This window comes from Malaclemys terrapin, chromosome 11 (genome assembly GCF_027887155.1).
Source record: "Malaclemys terrapin pileata isolate rMalTer1 chromosome 11, rMalTer1.hap1, whole genome shotgun sequence".
NCBI classification, from domain to species: Eukaryota; Metazoa; Chordata; order Testudines; family Emydidae; genus Malaclemys; species Malaclemys terrapin.
This window is the reverse complement of record NC_071515.1, coordinates 17226398-17244112: the sequence shown is the minus strand read 5'-3', so window position 1 is coordinate 17244112 and position 17715 is coordinate 17226398.

Here is a 17715-nt window from a genome sequence, read left to right as displayed (position 1 = left end):
TGTCTGGGTCATACCTGGAAAATGACCCCTTGGGTAAAATCCTGGCCCTACTAAAATCGATAGCAAAACGCCCCTTGACTTCAATAGAGCCCAGATTTTATCCACCATCAGCAGGGTTCACAGTCATTGCCTCAGCCACAAGCCCATCCTTCCCAATTAAAGTCTGGGCCAAATTGTGATCACTTTACTGATACAAGTACTCATTCTGGCTTCAAGGCGTACTGGACCGTAATTTCTGAAAGTAGAAAGAACATAAATAACTGTCCCTCAGGCACAATTTTAAAAGCAGTGAATTATTTGTAAGTACACCTCTACCCCAATATAATGCTGTCCTCGGGAGCCAAAAAATCTTACTGCGTTATAGGTGAAACTGCATTATATCGAACTTGCTTTGATCCGCCGGAGTGCGCAGCCCTCCCCCCTAAGCATTGCTTTACCGCGTTCTATCCGAATTCGTGTTATATCGGGTCGCGTTATATCGGGGTAGAGGTGTATGTAGGTAACTAAATACCACCTTATGTATAGAGGCACATGAGAAAAGCCATGTATTTAGGGTTATTGAGCCAATGCCAGAGCTCCATTTGTCCCAGTGTAAATCAGAGGACCTGCTTGGATTTTTACTGGTGTCAGTGCGATTGTAATCTGATCCACCATACTTAAATCTTCAGAGGTTTCCCTGCTGTATATCGTGTTCCAGATAACTTTATTGTAAGTGCTGCATATTGTGTAACATCTTACTGTAAGTTCTGTAGCATAACGAAAACATGTTCTAATTTTCCTGATGACCATCTCTGAGATGTGAACATTCAGAAAGAAGGTTTGGGAGTGGAGGAACATTTTTTAACAGTTGCACGATGACACCGGTAACAGGATTTGTGTGTGTAACTGTCAAGGCATTGTTGTAAACCTTCCAATTTGAGTAATCCGGGTATATTGTTTTACATGCAACATTCTCATTAGTTGACAGCGATGCATGTAATCCTTTCGTATGGAGAACGAGGCTTAGAATTTGTCTGTCTTCCTGTACTTTGAGAAGAGATACTGTACCACTTTGGGTTGCAAAATAAATAGCCTGTCCTGTCTGATGCTAAAATATCATGTACTATGATATACTTCAGAAACAGCTAAACATATAACGTATAAAATGACGATCTATGAAGACACTGCTTGTTGGCTAGCTAAGTGCAGCATATGAGAAGAGCACAAAAAACTTTGGATTTACCAAAATAGCATTTCACACAGAGAAAATAACACTTTTTGCTGTAAAAGTAGCAATTACTGCAGCAGTATTTTCAATATACAATCAGTCAGAGAGTAGGCTGCTTTCAAGGCAATGAATGCATCTCCCCATTCCACCTGTCGACTTTGTTAGCGTGTTGTTGGGTTTTTTCCCACTTGGAAATGTTTTATTTTAACTTGGCTGGAAGACAGAATAGCCTTATTTCGAACAGCTCTGTGATAGGGTTGCGGCTCACCACCACAGCGTCTCCTACTGATCGCTGCGAGGAATCGGTTCGATCCAGTAGAGCGCCTCCTTCTGGTGGTGTCCCGTCTGTCGTCCTGCCAGGGGTTGGCGTGTGGACCCGCTGTGCTCCCGACGCACCGGCTCCTCCTTCTGGAACACTGCCCTCCGACAGTGTCCTTCGGTCCGTTCGTGCCCCCTTCCGGGGGGGGGGGATGGGGGGTGGGTGATCAACAGTCTCATACCTTTAAGTCCGATCCCTACAATCCAGGATCTGGCGTGCTTCCGGCTGGCCGCTCCCGGCAGCCTATGGCTGAGCGTATGGCCAAAGGGAACAAAAAGGGGGGGGGGGGGGACACAGGCCCGCCCACTACTCTGAGTCCCGGTCCAGAGGCCCTCTTCCTTCTCCTTCCTCCTCTGACTACTCCTCTGGACCGCTTCCCCAACGGCCCTTCTCCCCGCTAGGCCTTTTCCTTCCAGACCTGCCGCCTGGCAGGCTACGGAGTAGGACCTTCTCCCGCTTTCTGAGGCTGGCCTGCACTGCACTGTCCGTGGTGCTGGCCTCCCAGTTCTGGAGACAGATCTTCCCCTCTGAAGGCCTGGGACAGACTGACTGCTCTTGCCCTGAGCAGTCTTTTATATGGCTGAGCTGGCCCCTGATTGGCTGGCTCCAATCTGTCTTCTGATTGGCTCCCACTAAGCCCTTCTCTGATTGGCTGCGCGTCTACGCAGGCGTCCAGGCCTGCCGCAGCCCACCCTCTCCGGGGGTCGGGGCAGCCGCCCCACCACAAGCTCTTTAAGTCTTCCCCTATCAAACTATACATACAAAGGGACAGGAGCATTCACACACAAAATGCAAAGCATACCCAGCTCTGGGTGAGTGGGGTTAGAGGCTGTGCCTTTTACATAGATAGGGATAGGTCAACACATCCTCTTGAGCAGCTGGTCGATGAAACCCCACCAGCAGATTTACTTTTGCAATACTTTGGAATTTGAATCTGAGTGTGGCAACTCTATTGTACGACAACTGGGCCTGGGAAAAGGGTGATATCTCACAGTGTAGGGCACCGGCCGTCCTGCCTGTGATAGAGAGAAAGAACAAGGAGAGAAGGTACAAAAGAGCTCGCTGAATAAATGTTCTAAACAAACCTATCTGCCCCTGGAAAGGGGAAGAGAAGGTAAAAAAAACCCCTAGTTTCAGTATTGATCATTCATGAAGGCAATGTATGGTGGAGGAAATGGTATAAAAACCTGTGTTACGTCAGAGAGGATGGCACACAAAACAAGATAATCACATAGACAAGTGTGCTGCTACTCACCTTGGATGAAGAGGAAGCATTAGCGTCTAAAAATGTCAACGTTCGCTGGGAAACTTCAACGCCTCCTCGGGAACAAAGGCCTGGCCACTGTGAGCCAGGTATTTATCACCTCCAGATTGTGTTACTGTAACTCACTGTATCTGAAGCTCAATGTTGTTAAACAGTGCACAGGCACAATCCAGCTGGTACACAATGTGTCTGCTCTCCACTTCTGGGGCAGAGAGCATAGCACGTCTGAGCTCCCATGCCTCCAGGGCTCCCCATCTGCTTCAGGAGACAGTTTAAGGCCTCCGTCCTAAATATCTTCAGAGCAATTTGTGGATGAAGCCTCAGCTACATTAAAAACTGAAATTTGAGCTATGAACACTGCAGATACAGTTATGCTCCAGTAGGACAACTGGATCAGAAAGTATGTGAGAGCTAAAAGCAAAGCATTCTGGGTGGAAGGGATCTGGCCGGTGAATGAACTTCCAGGGAAGATTAGGTAAATCCAAGATCTGACCTTCTTTAGGAAATGGTACACCAAAACAAGGAGAATACTGACCACGTTGCCACCCCCTCTGCCACTACCCCTGGCCAAATAATAACCAAAGCAGCCAACCAGTCGAATAACCGAGTCCTAAGCAGAGTTGTTATACCTTCAAAAGGAGCCAGAGTCTCCATTAAGTTCACAAGGGACTGTGCTATTACCAATTGGTTTTACATGGAAGATGGCCAGATACTACGGTGATGGGTGGCAGTATAAAGCTCTAAGATAAACAGCGTACAAGACAATACTTTTATTAACTATTATATTTTAATTTGCTGAAAAATGTATTCATTTGCTTCACTTTAATGGAACACTTTAAGTTGCTCATCTAAAACCTGGAGAGTTGTGCACCTGAAAACTAGCTGTTGGGACAGTCAAGAAGACTAACACATCCAGCATTGTGCTTGGTTTTCTTTTTTTAGTGAGTCACCACCTCTGTCAGACAAAGCACATATGGCATGTGTATCTTCATTCTCAGAAATCCCATTATGCTCAGACACACTGAGGGGTTTTTAGGGAACATGTACTCATTTTAAAATGAAAGTACTCAGTTATTCTGCAGCCTGTGGAAACTGCATAGTACAATAACTCCAGTGTTTCTGCAGCTGCTTATGAAATTAGGTGTGTGATGGATTCCCCCCAGGTGCCACCTGGAACTGGGGTACCACTGAGCCCTCTGACCCACCAGCCTGGGCTCCCTCTCATACAATACTGCTGTGACAAGCTGCAAAGCCCTCCAGCCTGCACTTTCACCAGCATTCACACAGGTAGGGACAGACCCAGCTGCAGTTACAAGTCGGCTCTCCGACCAGCCATTCAGGCACACACCCTCACTGGAGTATGGACTCAAAATTATACTGTCTTGCACTACACAGGGAATGGTACAGCGTAAGCTCATAAAATTCACCCTCTCTCTCTCACTGTGGAGAGAAATATGCAACAGCCCTTTGCCCCTGGGTTATGATTTTCACACACTTCACTCCAATTCACTGGTTTAGATAAAGCAAAAACAAGTTAATTAACTAGAAAAGATAGATTTTAAGTGATTATAACTGATGGCAAACAGATCAAAGCAGCTTACCTAGCAAATATACAAAAACTAAGCTTTAATATACTAAAGAGATTGGCTATGAATAGCAGATTCTCACCATAAAATATGATACAAGCAGGCTGCAGATTCTTAAGGGGAAGCTGCCCTTGCTTTACAGCTTGGAATCCCCAGGTGTTTCATTCACAGGCTAAAAATCCCTTTAGCCTGGGTCCAGCACGTCCCCCAGTTCAGTCTTTGTTCCTTAGCTGTTTCCAGGAGTCTTCTTGTGAGGGGAGCAAAGAACCCCAGATGATGTCACTCCCTGCCTTGTATAGCTTGTGCATGTGGTGGGAACCCTTTGTTCCCAAAGCTTGGTTCCCAGACCAGTCTGTGGAAAAACACTGACATCCCAAGATGTAGTCTAGAGTCACGTGGTCTCCTCACATGTCCTTGTAGAGTCCTAGCAGCCATCACTCACAGGCTCTTTGGAGCGTTCACAGGGAGGCTCACTAGGTGGGAGATAAGCTTCTCCTAAGGCCTAATGTTCTTTCCTAATGACCCATTCCCCCGAATAGGCCCTTCCCCACCCACTCTCTAGACTGAAAACACCTTGTCCAGTGGGTGTTACCCAGGTGTAACTACATTTGAGATACAGATACATAGTCAATATTCATAACTCCCGATACAAAAATGATACATGCATACAAATAGGATAAGCATATTCAGCAAATCAGAATGACCTCTCACATGACTTACCATGCATAAAAGATATAATTATATCATCGTATTATAATATCACTGTGAAGAAGATGGGGTGCAGTGTCACAAGATGTACAATAGATTTGCATCTGATGTTTCTGGAGCCATGACGTGGCGGTTGATGGAATGTATGATAATGAAAAGCAGACGTGTTTCCCTCGAGGGAGAGAATATCAGACAGACATGCTTGGTAGCCTAAAAATAAATGACTGTCTTGTTTCTGTTTTTGAAAGGATGGTCCCACAGCTGTCTATGAACCTTGATTCCATCACCCTGGACTCTCCACCATTTCTTATTTGTATATGTGTACAATATTTTTTCCCCTTGAGTTACTAGAGGGTGAGACCCAACATTCTGAGGGCTGTGACTTCTTCTCAGTCTCTGTGTTTCTCTGACATAGCTTGATTTCCCTAAAAGATTTGGAACCCAGGTCTATGGGGAGTGATCTACCTCTCGCAACGAGTGGGGGAGTCTTAAAAAAAATGGAGTCCTTGACCATCAAATGTGTGGGAAAGTCAATGGAAACTATATCCTGTAGTGCCTTAGGGCGTCATCCTGTGCTAACGGAAGTCGATTGCAAATATTCCATTGATTTTAACGAGGCAGGCAGAGGGCTTTGATGCACATTTGGAGCTTTCTGCTCAAGGAAGTTAGTGATTCCAGTAAGTTTGGCAGTGTCTGGGTAGTCCCTGATGGATTCCTTTGTTCAATTATAGATGGCTCTCTTATAAAGAATGGTAAACTTTCTATAGAATTTTTTTTAAACTAACCTATAGAATTTTATGGCAGTGACATAGTTCTCTATTAACCTCTCTAGACTGGTGTATAAATAGTCACCTATTCATTTCCACTGGGTTCAGAGTACTTTCGATAGAATGTCTTATGAATGAAACCTATCCGGCTATGGAAAAGGATAAATTCGCCTGTGCTCAGAAACACACGGTGCAATTTAGAATATGTAGCAGGCTTTGCTTACTACAGAGGAATGGCAGCTCAGGACTGAACTGTTTATTGCCTGGGTTGTGGAGAGGTTGCTTGTATTGTGCCTCAGCGTGCTGCACATGTAAATCACCATCGCTCCATTGAAGCCAACACCAACTGACGCCAGCTGAGCCTCTGAGTCACAAAACTTAATACCATATTTTACTAGTACATAATGCAACCTGTCTCTTCATTTATCCGTAGCTGCTGAAATTGCTGGGGGAGAGGGGGATATTGCTTTATAGAGCAGAAAGCGTATCGTTAATTTTCATTCATGCCCGTGCTCGGTTTACCTTTTAAACATATATTTGCTATAGCCATTTTCATAAACATTGTGGCTGTTCAAAAAGCCTATCCACATTTAGAACCATTTTGAATGTTTTCTTGGATGAGTCTGAAGAAAAGAAAGCAAAATGAGTCATCTAAGTGACTCCCTTTAGCTGAACTCTCTCATTTATATGTATGGTGGGAGGTTAAAAATATGACATGGAGGGGACACAGGACTAAATTAAATAAATAAACTAATTGAGATATCCTAGAACTGGAAGGGACCTTGAAAGGTCATTGAGTCCAGCCCCCTGCCTTCACTAGCAGGACCAAGTACTGATTTTGCCCCAGATTCCTAAGTGGCCCCCTCAAGGATTGAACTCACAACCCTGGGTTTAGCAGGCCAATGCTCAAACCACTGAGCTATCCCTCCCCCCAAGGTCTATACTTGCCTCTAATGGCATAAAGCCCAGTACAGAACACCAGTGATGGAAAGCCTTGTGGGGATGAGAGGTTTTAGCAGCAGAAAGTGGCATGAAATCAGTCATCAGGGCTAGCTTGGAAGAGCGTGCAATGCTGCACCCCTGGAGGGTCATCTGAAGTGGGGATTGAACCTGGGACCTAAGGATCTTAAAGCAGGAGCCTCTATTGGCTGAGCTAAAAGAGTACTTTCTGTTAAACACGGCTGTAGCAGGCTTATCAACTGCCTCAGCCACCACAAGAGGGAGACAGAGCACCGCAGGGACTGGATTATAAGCGAGTGCATAAAGAGGACAGCCGGGTGATGTGCTGGCTCAGTGTATCCCCGTGACAATCCTTGCCAATCCTTGAGTCTGGGCCTCAAACTAAAGCCACTTCTAGCTGAGCTGAAGGAGCAGAGAAGGGAATGGAGAAACACAAGGGGGTCTGATTCTGTGCTGCGTCGCTCAGAAGTATCATCAGCGTAAGAGCAGTACAGAAAGCTGAAGGTGGATGCTTCGTCTACTTGAAGAATCACTAATGAATGAAAATGATAAGACTGCCTATAAAATGAGATATTGTTATCACGCTGATAACTAAAGTGCTTCTGATGCTTTGGGATGCATTTTCAGAAGATCAGCCTCCTTTATGCGGGCACAAGTTGCATCTACAACATTTACACCCACATTTATTTTTTTCATCCTAGTTAAATGGCTGGCACAAGTCTGAGCAATGGCAGGTGCTAATTGGGTAGCTAGATCTGCCTCTACTATTCGTGTGTTAGTGCAAAATTGTAAGTACAAATTTTATGGGTGCAAACTGCACCTGCGCAGAGGGAAGTTGGATCGCACCCCACCTGGAAATATGATTGTGTATGTAAGTCCAGTCAAGTCATTTCCCCACAAGCCACTATCTCAAGCAATTATTCTCTTTGTTCCATTTGGGTGGTACAAAACTATATGTAGCATCTATGTGAATTCCATATAGGGAGCGTGTTTTAGGTGTGGGGCTGAAATGAAAGCATCCTGTTCCATATATTAAAATTCACATGTATATAAAATATAGATTTAAAAGCTAATGACAGTGTCACAGTCTGAGCAGGTCTCCTCCTCCCCTGCTCTGTGTATAATCTGAACTCACCCTTTCCCTAGTGTTCAGCTTTATTGCCATTGGAAACCACTGTAACCCATCTCTCAAGCCAGCCTTCTCCCAGATTTGGCATTTCCTCCTCTTAATCTAGGATGGATTTAACGAACTGTTCCTGTCACAAAGACTCAGCAGGAATCAGTAGGCATCTCTCCCTGCAGTGGCCAACAACTGCTGTTTGTCAACAGGAGAGACCTGCTGCCTTGCTGTACCCAGACACACATGTCTTCTCCACAAGGGTGACCATGAATTATTCATGTAGGATCTGCCCTCATCAATGGACAGCCCAACAGCAGCAACAACCCCTTAGGAGTCAAGCAAACCTCTCACTTTGACGTTGTGGCTTGTCAAATCTACTTTTCTTCGCTCGCTTAAACAGAATCTGGCAGAGGAGCCAGATACAAAGCTTTTCTGGTTAACAAATGCTTGCAAAAACTCTTGTGCCTCGTATTATATACTCCTCCACCATAAACTTTATCCTTTCAGTCAATAGTTTAACTGTTTCACGCGCTGTAAGAGACCGAACACGTTCCAGGCTCATCTTTTTCCTGGCTGCAGCAAAGTGGTGCTTTTCCGAGGCTTGAAAACAATGTGACTACCAAAATCAACTGCCAATGAATGTCTCTCCTAGAATAAACCCATATCTATGCTTTTCTAGTGTCAGAAAGGGAGCTCTGTACGTTGACAATTATTCAGTCGGTGTTGCTATAGCAATTGGAGTTGTGAAGGAGGAGGCTGGCAGTGGCAGAACGACTTAAAAAGATAAGGCCAGTGAAGGAATTTTGTTTTCATCTTTATTTATTTTTTGATACTTTCTCTTTTTCATAATAATCTTAGTCTGAAGTCCCCCCCTGCCCATTCTTTAAAGGGTCACATTATTCTAGTTCATACCACAGAAACTGTGCTTGTATTGTGGGAAATGTGCAGGGCCGGCTCCAGGCACCAACTCAGCAAGCAGGTGCTTGGGGCGGCCAAGGGAAAGGGGCGGCACGTTGGGCTCTTTGGCGGCGGGTCCCTCTCGGGGGGAAGGACCTGCCGCCAAAGTGCCACCGAAGAAGAAAGTGGCGCGGTGGAGCTGTCACTGATCGTGATCGCGTTTTTTTTTTTTTTTTCCCCCACTGCTTGAGGTGGCAAAAACCCTGGAGCCGGTCCTGGAAATGTGGATGAAAGACACAGATACAGCAACGGGAGGTAAGGCAGAAAATAACCAAGAGGAGTCCATTATAAGGTTCAAAAGAAGGAATTTTTAATCCCATGAGGTCCCATGAAAAATAGAGTTAATTTACAGAGTTTCAATTGCAACCATCATACAAAATAGTCACCCTTTTTATAAAACCTTGGTATTGCCAACTCTAGTGAGAGTTGGTGTTTTTCTTTATCTGATTCCAGCAACTGAGCATCATCATTTGAGAACCTCACTTTTCGTATTAAATGAAAGCTAAGTTTCTAGCCCTCATTGTTGCAGAGAAAGTTTAAAAATGTGACCCATAAAGACTCCAACACCAGAAGGCAAATAAAAAGAACATCAAATTCGGGCGGGTTGAAAATTTTCGGTTAAAACTGTTTTTGATGGAAAATTGGGCTTTTGATTAGATGAAAAATTTTGCATAAACTGTTTTCTGTGGAATTTTTCAGTTTGTTGTTAAAAAAAAATGCTCAAAAAGAAAAAAAGGATTTCAGCAGAAGACTGAAATATTTCGACTGAAAAAGTGACTGTGATGCATCATCGGAGTTGAACTTTGTTTGTCTCACGTCCCATTTCTCCTCTAGGGGACATGCTGTCCAGCAGGATTTCATCTCCTGTGACGCACCGTGACCATGGGATGCTCATGAGCCACTGCCTCCCCTCACCAAAAGGTTAAAAACCATAGTGCATCATGGGAGATGTAGGCTAACTAGGGAGCCTCACCTATAGAGGAGAATGGGAGCATGAAGCACGCAAACTACAACTCCCATGAGCCACTGCAGCAGCATTTCCAAACTGAAATATTTTGGTTTTCACCCATTTTTTTTCTCTCTGAAAAGCTGATTTTTTCCTCAGGGAGATCTAAGTAGCTCTAAATCCTTCCCTGAGCTGAGCTTCTAATCTAGATTGATCCAAATCAACAGCTCAACCAGCTCAGAACTTACACTGAAGTTAGAACAAGCTTCTATGCTAGAGTGAGCTCCTGTGACTGGACACCAGTTTTCTATTGGCTACAACAAATAGAAGAGTGTGGCCAATCAGCCCACTTCAACTTTCAGTACAGACTTTTCTCTCTATGCTCTCACTTTTTTTTTTTTAAACATGTAAAATATTTTTCTTTGCTGTTAACACACTTTGCCACCTTACTACTTTAAACTAGGTCGTAAGCCAACAGGTGACAAAAAGCCCAGGGTAGGTATATAAAAAAAAGGTGACCGTAACAGAGGGCTAGATGTTGGGGGTATGGAATGGAAAGTTACAATAGGATCATAGGAGTAGCTAAAGGGAAGAGTGGGTGAATCTGCTTAACCTCTTAGATGTCTATACACAAATGCAAGGAGTATCATGAATAACAGGAAGAACTGGAAGTATTAGTACATAAGCTAAATTATGACTTAATTGGCATCACTGAGACTTGGTGGGATAAATCTCCCAATTGGAATATTGATATAGAGGGGACAGCTTGTTCAGGAAGGACAGGCAGGAAAAAAATGGAGGAGGTGTTTGCAGTAAATATCAAGAATATACACACTTCTTCTGAGGTCTAGATGGAGATGAGAGACAGACCAGTTGAAAGTTTCTGAGTAGAGATAAAACAGGAAAAGACAGGGATGACATCATGGTAAGGGTCTACTAGATCATCAGAAATATCCAAAACACAAGACTTGCTAGTACTGAAGGATTTTAACTACCCAAAAATCTGTTGGAAAAATAACATAGAAAAACAAAAAATGGCCAGTAAGTTCTTAGACTGCATTGGGCACAACTTTTTGTTCCAGAAAATGGAGGTAGCAACAAGGGGGACAGCCATATTGGACTTGATTCTGACTAGTAAGGAGGAAATGGTTTCAGATCTGAAGATTGAAGGCAATTTGGATGATAGTGATCATAAAAGGAAAGATAAAAATGAAAGGAGCAGAATAAGGACAATATATTTAAAAAAAAACAAAAAACAGACTTTAACAAACTCAGAGAACTGGTAGCTAAGGTCCCATGGGAAGAAACTCTAAGGGGAAAAGGAATTCAGGAGAGCTGGAAGTTTCTCAAAGAAACAATATCAAAGGCACAACAGTGAGCTATCCTAATGCAAAGGAAGGCTAGGAAGAGTAATAAGATGCCCTTTAATAAACTGAAAATCAAAAAGTACTCCTACAAAATGGGGGATCACGGATGAGTTGCTAAGGAGAAGTATAAAAGACTAACCCAAGCATGGACAAAATGAGTTACACCAAGCAAGGGAAATGAAAGGCAATAAGAAGAGGTTTTATAACTACACCTCTACCCCGATATAACACTGTCCTCGGGAGCCAAAAAATCTTACCGCATTATAGGTGAAACCGCGTTATATCGAACTTGCTTTGATCCGACGGAGTGCACAGCACGCCCCCCCCCCCCCCCCGGAGCGCTGCTTTACCGCATTTTATCCGAATTAGTGTTATATTGGGTCGCGTTATATCGGGGTAGAGGTGTATATTAGGAGCAAGAGGAAGACAAACAAAAGTGTAGGCCCACTACTTAGCTTGGAAAGAGAGCTAATAATAAATGACACCAAGAAGTCTGGGGTGTTTAATACCCATTTTGCTTCATTCTTCACTGAAAAGGTTAATAGTGACCAGATACTCAACACAATAAATATTGATAACAAGGGGGAAAGGAAGACAAGATAGAATAGAGAAAGACCAGGCTAAAGAATATTTAGATAAGATAGATGTACTACAGTCAGCAGGGTCTGATGTAATTCATCCTAGGCTACTTAAGGAACTAGTCTGAAACAACCTCAGAACTGTTAGCAATTATCTTTGAGAACTCATTGTGGATGAATGAGGTCCCAGAAGACTGGGGAACGGCAAACACAGTACCTATCTTTTAAAAGGAGATAAAATAGGACACGGGGACTTATAGACCAGTCAGCCTAACTTCAATACCTGGAAAGATACTGAAACAAATTATTAAACAATCAGTCTGCAAGACCTAGAGGAAACAGGGTGATAAGCAATAGCCAACATGGATTTATCAAGAACAAATCATGCCGAACCAACCTAATTTCCTTCTTTGAAAGGGTTACACACCTAGTGGATGGGGTAACATTATAGACCTGATATAGCTTGATTTTAGGAAGGCTTTCGACACAGTCCCACATGACATTCTCATAAGCAAATGAGGGAAATGTCGTCTAGATGAAATTACTATCAGGAGGATGCAAAATTGGTTGAAAAACCATACTCTGGCAATGATGGTTTAAGAATACTTGCTCCTGCCTCAGTGCAGGCAGCTAGACTGGAAGGCCCTGAGATCCCTTCCACTCCTATATTTGTATGATTCTATGTCTGTCCAGGTGGACTAAGAGACCAACAAACAACCGGAATTAAAGTGATATAAGCAGCTAATATTTAGCAGCCCTCCTCCCTTCAAAAGAGGGCCATAGTGCTGTCCTCCTTGCAATTCCTAACACCAGAGGGCACTGGGTAAAGTTATAAATAGCAGCTGCTGCAAACTCTCCTCAGGTGACCCAAAATGCAGTCTAACAGTCATCAGCAAACACTATGGCTTCTCATGTCTTCAGGGAAAGCTCCACTGAAGCACTGCCCCAATGTAAGAGTGTGGAAATCGGTATTTTTTAAGGTGAAGGGAATTAAATTAAGAAAAGAGAAGCCATCTCTGAGTACGCATACCATGGCTGGGTTCTTCTTGAGACTTTACATAGAGCTCAAACAAGAGGTTTTAGTACAAATGACATATTGTGTCTCATTCTTTCTTTTTGCTCCCTCCTCAGTCTGTTGTCTCTTCTGTTGTACTTCAGTTGTAAGCTCTTTGATACAGGGTTTTTATTCCGTGTTTGCACACCACCTAGCACAATGAGGTCCTGGTTTATGACTAGTGCTCCTAGAAGCTACAGTAATACGAATAATAATACATTTGTTCAATTAGTTCTTTCACAGATTTGTTCCTGGGGTTTCCAAATTACCTGTAACATATGACTCAGTTATAACAGTCACCCTGTTGGAAGACAGTGGGCCTGGAGTAATGAGCCCAATGTCTGTAGTCTTCTCTTTCCTCCTATAGCCTACAAAATGGGATTTTCCCACACTTTAAATATCATTTTAAAAATCATCTTCCATATAGTTTTGGATTCAGGAGACTCAATATAGTTTCTGTGATTTCAGGGGAAGTTGCACTTGTATATCCTTGGGCAGGATGTGGCTGTAGGTTGTTCGAATTGTTGTTGTATCTTGGAAGGAATAAGAGCATTTCCTAATATTTTCTAAAATAGCTAAAGAAATGGACCGATCTGATTTAAAAAAACAAGAATTATTCTGAGCACTGACTGTAATGCCGCTGTAATAGGTCCTAGCCGGGGCTCGACCCTTCCGGGCAGGAGGGGAGCCACACCGACTCACTACGGTAGGAACAAGCAGTCAGTTAGTCCCGAAGCTCCGGCTCTTTGGTGCAGGGCCGGAGCAACCACAGTTAAAGCTCAGGCCCTTGACTGCAGGGGCGGAGCAAACACAGTAAAGCTCAGGCCCTTGACTGCAGGGGCGGAGCGAGCAAACAGTTCAGAGCCCAGGCCCTGGATCAGGGCGGGGCAAACACAGTTAAGCTCAGGCCCTTGTTTGCAGGGGGCTGAGCGAGCAAGCAGTTCAGGAGCCCAGGCCCTGGATCAGGGCAGGGCAAACACAGTTAAGCTCAGGCCCTTGACTGTAGGGGCTGAGCGAGCAAACACAGTAAGCGAAGGTAAGGCACGCCTAGGCTTTCTGTAGCCGAGCGTTGGGTGAGGGGGAAGCCTGCCACCCGTGAGCGGGGGTGGCAGGGGGGAACGCAGGCCCACCCACTCCACTGCGTTCCAGCCCGGGGCCCTAGCAGCGGTTACTGCCGCTGCTGGTCAGTGGGGTATCCAGACCGCAACACACTGACATTGGCTCACACTCAGTTGCAGCCGGACCGGGGTCGGCTACCCCCGGGCTACTTCCACGATCCCCCTCAAAGCCTACCTCGTTCGTCGTGCCGGGCTCGGGCCAGTCCATCTGCATGGGCTCCTCTCAGGCAGGGCTCGGTGGCAGGTCCGGTAGCTCTGCCGGGAAGTCAGGCCAATGGTCCTCGGGTGGCTCCTCTGGGTAGCAGCAGGGGCGGAGGGGTTCGGGTGCAGTCTCACCCTCAGGGTTGGTGGGGTGGGGTTCCCAGGGATTCTCCCAGTGACGGGAGCGGACGGGCTCCAGCGGCTCCTCCTCGTAGCGTGCCCGGGGTAGCTCAGGCCAGCTAGGGTCCAGGCCTCGATCTTCGGCGGTCTCCTGGCCGGGAGCTCCCGGCCGCACGTCTGCTCCCTGTGGTGGCTGGCCACAGACTGAGCTCTGGCGGCCGGCCTTTATACTTCCTGTCCCGCCCCTTGACTTCCGGGGGGCGGGGACAGGCGGTGGTGGTCCCACCCACTCTGGTGCCTGCACGTGGGCTCCCTCTTCTGGGCAGGAGGGGAGCCACACCGACTCACTACAGCCGCGTATTGTAATTCACAGCTCAGAACGCTGGTGGCTGAGATTAAAAAAAAAAAAAAAGGATTTACCAACGGGATTTACCTCGGAGTGTGGAGGATTCTTCACCACTTGAAGTCTTTACATTAGGACTGGATGCCTCTTTAAAAGATATGCTGTAGCTTAAAAAGAAGTTATGGGCTTGATGCAGAAATTATTGGGTGAGGTTCTATGGTCTGTGTTATGCAAAAGGCCAGACTAGATGATCATAACAGGCCCTGCTGGCTTTAAAGTCTATGAATACATCCTTTAGTTTCAGGTAATTAATTTGAGAACCAAGGACCTATGCCCCATATTTTCAGATGCCAGGAGAATGGGGTTTCCCAGATACTTGCTGGTATCACTGTTTAGAAGGAGCTTTGAGAGTGAATGATATATAGCCATAGTTACAAAGCAAGAGGCCAAATGAGTTTGCACATGGTGTAATCCAGTTATAGTTTGTGACAGTGTTTGATGCAGATATGTCTGCATCTGCTCCGCAATTTGTATTTCCTGGGGTGTTCCTTCTTCTGCATCTTGCAGTTACCATCAGTAAAGCTGCTAGAAAACATACATTTTATTATTTTTATGATCATTTATTATTAGGGTCCCAACTGCGGGATCATGCTAGGAGCTGTACAAACACAGAACAAAAAACAGTCTCTGCCCCAAATTGCTTCCAATCTAAGTATAAGATCAGACAAGAGATGGATATAGAAAGACTAACTGGGGAGTACATGGAAACAATCAGACAATATTGGTCAGCATGATAGCCAGTGGTGTCAGCAGCCTAACAATTGTCTAGACTTTTGTAGCCATTACGGGAAAGGAGAATTTTGAGGGTGGAACTGGAGAACAATCAAATGGGTTTTGCAGATGGTTCTGGGGAGACTCTTCCAAGTGTGAGGGGCAGCATGGGAGAAAGCACAAAGGAGCTTGTTTGAAAATTTAACAAGCTGTCATTGGTGACTGGCCTTGTGGGTTGATTGGAGGTGGGAGTCGACCTCTCAACACTGAAAGAGAGAGAACACGTAGGGTGGGAACAGACAGTGAAGGGCCTTGAAAATGAAGGCAAGTAGCTTATGTTTGATATGGTAGAGAAAAGGGAGCCCAAGGAGGGAAGCAAAGAGAGGGGTGACATAGTTTTCCTTCCCTTCAGTCACCCTCTTAGCAGCAGCATTCTGAATAGAAACAAATGGGGCAAGATGGCTTTGGTCAAAGCCAAAGAGGAGGATGTTGCAGTAATTGAGCTGTGAGATGATTACTCTGTGCGAGTCTGGACAAGAGTTTTAGCTGGGTGGATGGAAAGGAAAAGCCGTATCTTAGAGAGATTTTTTTCAGATTTGTGTCTGCAATACTTAGACATAGCCTGAATGTGAGGATGTAGAGAGAAGTCTGAATCAAAGATAACCCCCAGGCCGTGTGCCTGAATAACCAGAAGGATGGTGGTGGTGTCCACAGTGATAGAGAAAGAAGGTGGTTGGGAGGACTTTACAAGGAAGACTAAGAGCTCTGTGTTAGCCACGTTGAGCATGGGTTGATGGCTAGATATCCACGAGGCAGGCGGAGGTTCTAGTATGGGCAGAAGACAATTCTTGGAACAGAGGCAGATCTGTGAGTCTATAACTCAAGCGTATTTGCTTAGGAATGAGCCTCTGTCAGAGGAGTATCTTAAAAACAACAATAACGACACAGGTGTGTTTTAAGACAGATTTTAATTCACCCAGAACTTAATTTACCCTGCCCCTCTTCTAAGATATATAGCAAGAAATGGAAAGAAAATATAAACTCCTTTTCCACCTGCTAGGTTGTTCTCAACCATTGAGCATTTTATAAAACCAATATTCGGACAGAATCAGAAAATAAGCCTATGAAAGGATTTGGAATTGCCTTGCACAATTAAATGTCACCTATTTAAAAAAAAAAAAAAAAAAAAAAAGCCTGAGATAGCTAATTAGCTGGGTAAATCGCTTGTTCTTGACAATGAACTAGCAAATAAGCTCGTTACCTTATAATGATGTGCAAATCAGTTCCCAAATACTGTCCAAAGGATCTCTCAAAAGAGCTAATTTCATTTTGTATTTATGTCCTGTCTCATTAAATTTTCCTTTGACAGGATGGAAAAACAAAAGTCATTAGGTACAACCTGGACAGAAAAAACAACTTGTTATATCATGGGGATGTTCAGACAGTACAACAAAAGAACTTTGCAAGTTATTCTTTTTTAATGTTTGACCAAACTCTACTTATTAATGAAAGGGCATATTGTTCTCAATCTATCTCCTTCATCTCATGATACGAGACATGTTTTGATCAACCTGTGTATACCCGTTTTGCTCAGGGTAGATTGGTTTGCCATAGTATGCACCATACCATTTTATTTTGAGAGGAAAGAGCAGATCTCAACCTTCCTGTCCAGTTAGAAAGGCAATAGCGATTCTCCTCACCAGAGTATAATTGTATATTTTAGTAAAACCAACACAAACAATTACGTAGGTTGTCATCTAAAGTTATAGTGAGAACCACTGTGTCCATTTACTCACAGATCAATTACTACCCACAAGACCATGGGTATCAGAGAGATAATGCAGACAGTTATTGTCCTCATTTTATATGTAGACTCAGGCCTTGTCTACACTATGTGGGGAGATCGATTTAAGTTGCGCAACTTCAGCTATGTGAATAACGTAGCTGAAGTCGACGTACTGAGATCTACTTACTGCGGGATCCACACTACGCGATGTCAACTGGAAAAGCTCTCCCGTCGACTCCCCTCACGCTTCTTGTTCAGGTGGAGTACAGGAGTCGATGGGAGAGCGATCAGCGGTTGATTTAGCAGGTGTTCGGTAGACCCGCTAAATCGATCACCGATGCGTTGATCGCCGCGCATTGAACCCCCCATAAGTGTAGACAAGCCCTAATAGTTTGGGCAGTTGTAAACCACTCCAAATGTCAAAAACACCCTTTCAACTTCATCTTCCCCTCAGACTCTATTATGCAACTGGATATGTCTATACACTCAAACTGAACTTATAAATAGACGTTCCATATGCAGGCCAAATTTGTAGATGTGGGT